General features: G+C 39.0%; 1 long non-coding RNA gene across 1 annotated transcript; it reads right to left on the bottom strand.

Moving 5' to 3' along the window:
• Window positions 1-2,147: 2,147 nt before the first annotated feature.
• LOC125487402 lies at window positions 2,148-4,014 on the bottom strand. The gene is made up of 2 exons (XR_007265876.1): window positions 3,068-4,014; window positions 2,148-2,938 (listed from the first exon to the last, which is right to left on the bottom strand). It is a non-coding gene; the product is annotated as an uncharacterized LOC125487402 (long non-coding RNA).
• Window positions 4,015-4,059: the final 45 nt, after the last annotated feature.

Consider the following 4,059-nt stretch of genomic DNA (forward strand, 5'->3'; position numbering starts at 1 on the left):
GGGAGAGCATGTAGTGCAAATTGTGAACTCATGTTTCAATGCACATCAGTAGTTTCAGACAGCCTATTTTATTACTGAGACAAATTTTAAAAAAGTGCGCGCAAAAAGTGTCAACATTTTGCAAGTATGCACTGTTACAGAACACAAAAACTTACCTTGTTTTGGCCTGCTGATAGAGCAACAGCAGCAGTACAACAGAATCCATAGTGTGGAAAGAGGCCACTCAGCTGATTGAGTTTACACTGACCCTCTGAAGAGCAACCCACCCAGACCCTATCCCCATAACCCCACATTTCCCACAGAAAACCCACCTAGACTGCACATCCCTGGACACTATTGGAAATGTAGTATGGCCAATCCACCCAACCTACATACTTTTGGACTGTAGGGAGGTAACTGGTGCGCCCAGAGGAAACCCACACAGAGACTAGGAGAATGTGCAAACTCCACCCAGACAGTTGCTCAAGCTGGAATTGAACCTGGGTCTCTAGCACTGAGGCAGCTGTGCTAACCACTGAGGCACCATGCTGCCCACAGACTGCACTTACTCTGTACCTTTTATTTCACTATTTCTTAAAAGGCCCAGCAATCTGAGTCATTGAATGTATACCTTCAGAGGAGATTTGGGTGCTTGCTGAGAAATCCACAAAATCTGTGCTGTCCACATTTGTGATTTGATGTACTCTATTGGGTGTTCGATCATATTTTGTTGCTTACTGTTATTTAGTACACATTCAGAATGCTAGAGATTAACTTGTAATATATTGTTTTGCTGTTCTAACTTTGTAAAGTTTAATTTTGTTTGTTCAAAATGGTGGAATTTTGTTGTTTTATTCTCCAAGTACTGGTGATCACAAAAGAAAAAAAAAGTTTGTCTAATTTAAACAAACAAGTTACTGGCCCCTAGCTAGACTGTAACAGGAACGTAACTGATGTAAAAAGTAATTGTCTCACCAGGTATCATGACAGCACTTACACAAGTTTCACTGCATAGTTACTTTTTCAAAAAAGTAACTAAGCAACCTAACTGATGTTACAGGACACTTGGTTTGTATTCATCTTCAAACTGATGGAAAAGGGATACAAGATCAAGAAATAGAGTGTTCAATAAACTAGGTGTGCCAGAAAACTTACAGTAGATTATAATAGACTAAAAAACTGTAAACAACATCTAGTTCAAAAGTTTTTACACAAAGTTTTGAACAAAAGTAATACTATATTATGTACGGCTATCACAAAGTAACATTAAGTTTCTGCCCAACAACTGGCCAGTTGAACTGAATGGCCTTGTTTATGTCAGACTACTAAATACCAAGGGTCCATACTTAAAGTTATGCATTTTTCCAAACGCATTCATCCAGTACAACTTGCATTGTAGGTACCAACAGGCTGATCTTTCAGAGTTACATTTCTGTAAGACAGGAAATGTGGTCTTTCCAACTAAATGGTACAAAGTGACCAGGCTGAAGTTGTATACAATCAGCCTCTTGTCATTGGGGCAAAACTTGGTAGGCAACAGTGTTGCCAAAACAAAAGCTTCGTTTATCCCAGACATATGAAGCCAGGCAGGCTAATGTAACATGTTAGAATACCACCCAACACAACAATGATACTTCTGGTCCTTTCACTAAGGTCATCTTTTCCCAAGTACAAGTTGGTCACTGAACAGAGAATTAAACAGACTTTTCATAGCAAATACAAAATCAGCAATTCACTCCAGAAACTGGGAAATGATTGGCCCAAAAAAAAAGTTCTTCAATTAGAAGCACAAATTAGCATTTCCAGAAAGAACCAAGAGGTAAGCAGAAGATGTCCCTCATCCTATGAGGATTCAGTCTGGACATGAACCATTTTAGGTGCTCTGATTCTAGCCACATCCATGCCTTGTGCCATTGCCTTTAACAAAAATCAGTGGTCTAGAAAGATTTTGTTTTTTTTTTTAAAAATTAAAAGTCAGTTGTGGTGCTCTGGACAGATCACATGGCAAATGGGCTCAAAAGTGACCATCAAAACAGTGGAAAAGAAAAATTCCTCACCCCTCCAAGAAGAAAACAGATATTTGCGCAAAGAGAGAGTTCAAGAGGTTACAGGTGAAAAAGCTCAATTTCCCCTTCAGGGAATAGCACAATTAACCCTTTGGAGGACTATTCACAGCCATCAAAAATCACATTTATTTTTGAAAAAAAAAAAAGTGAAGAACATCATGAGGTTTTATACATTTCTCATTAACAGCAGTATACATAGAAATCAGTTGTGCAGCAGTTAAGTAGCACACACACACTTCTGTCCTTCATAGACCAAATCAGTATTTTAAAATGTGATCAGAGACATAGCAAACAGACAGTGCACTTGAAGCATTGTTTTATTTATCAAAGTGGCATCAATTGATTAATTGGGAAAGCTCAGCAGGTCCAGCAGCATCCGTGGAGAGAGAAATTAGAGTTAACATTTCTGTTTCAGTGATCCAACCCGAAATGTTAACTCATTTCTCTCCACAGATGCTGCCAGACCTGTTGAGCTTTGAGCAATTTCTGATTTCCAGCATCTGCAGTTCTTTCGGATTTTATTCTGATTTAAAAAAAAGGCACAAAAAAAAACATTAAAATTTCTTTTTTAAAGTAACTGTTCTGTTTTACGAGCATTTCTCCCTGCTTAACAGATATACTACAACTTTATACTCTGCTCAAAGAGAAGAGGTTTAAAATATTTCAAAGCGGCTTAGTTATCAAGATACATCCATTATTTGTCTAAACAAATAAAGGTAAATGGTTCCTTCCAACAACATGTTCTTGTTCATGCTTTCATCTGTTTACCAGATTGTGTAACCACCATCTGAGCCACCAGAAATCCAGTTGGCCTTTCTCTGGGTCATAATGACGTTGCCACTCTGCATGGCTGCAATCTGAGCAGCATTAGGAGGGCAACCAGGTGGAGGAGGCTAAATTGAAAGAGAAAAATAGAAGTTGCTTTTAAGGTTAACCAACAGAAATTGGTAAAATTGATAAAATTGAATCCGCTGTTAAAAACAGATAACCCAAATATTATCTTTCAGCTTAAATCAGCATACATTCAAGTTTCAGTTTTGCTTCTTTTCCGTCTCCAGTTTCCTCCTCTGCAGCATATTGGTACCTGGACAAGTCTCTGGTTTTCACTGAAAAATGGGAACTAAATCATTACAGTGCCTTGGGACAGGAAGCCAAATTGACCACTCAGCCAGTGCCCAGCTTTGTAAAGTACAGTCAGACTTCTGGAGGGGTCTCAACATTCCATAATGTGCACAGGGTGACAATTCAGTCAGTGTCTTTGCTAGAGTAAGCACATCATGGTGTCGTGATCAAAGTCATTTAAAAAGAGATAAATGAGATGTCAATGGGTGATATCATTTTCCAAGCCCAAGTAAAGTTGGTGGCAAACAGGATATTCAATTAAAAACGGGTCTTTATGGAGTTTGACCCTTAAAAAAAAAAAACACACACCACTACAGGCCAGTCAGTATAACCTTACCAACATAACCAGAAAGAATTCTGAGGGACAGAATATCTCTGTACATGGAGAGACGTGGATTAAATCAGGGATAGTATGCATAAAAGTTTGTTAAACGAAGGTTGTTTGACACATTTCAGAAGAGATAACCAGGAGTTTTGATGAGGGTAATACATTTAAATGTGGTCTACATGGATGGTAAATAGGAGGAGGATATTGATAGACTGGTCAGCTGAGCAGAGTAGTGGCAAATGGAATTCAACCTTGAGAGGTAATGCACTTGGAGAGCCACAAGGCAAGGAATTATACTATGAAGGTAGCACCCTGGAAATAACTGAAGATCAGAGGGACTTTGACGTACATGCCAACAGATCCTTGAAGGCAGCAGGGCAGTAAGAGAAGGTAGTTAAGAAGGCATATGGGATACTTGTATTCTATGCCTTGGCTAATAAAAGGCAAGAACAAGGAGGAGGTTATGATGGAGCTGTACAAAACACTAGTTCAGCCACAACTGGACTATGGCATACACAGTCTGATCACCACACTGTAGGAAGGATGTGATTACAGTAGAGACGG

This window comes from Rhincodon typus, chromosome 41 (assembly GCF_021869965.1).
Source record: "Rhincodon typus isolate 14 chromosome 41, sRhiTyp1.1, whole genome shotgun sequence".
Lineage (NCBI taxonomy): Eukaryota > Metazoa > Chordata > Chondrichthyes > Orectolobiformes > Rhincodontidae > Rhincodon > Rhincodon typus.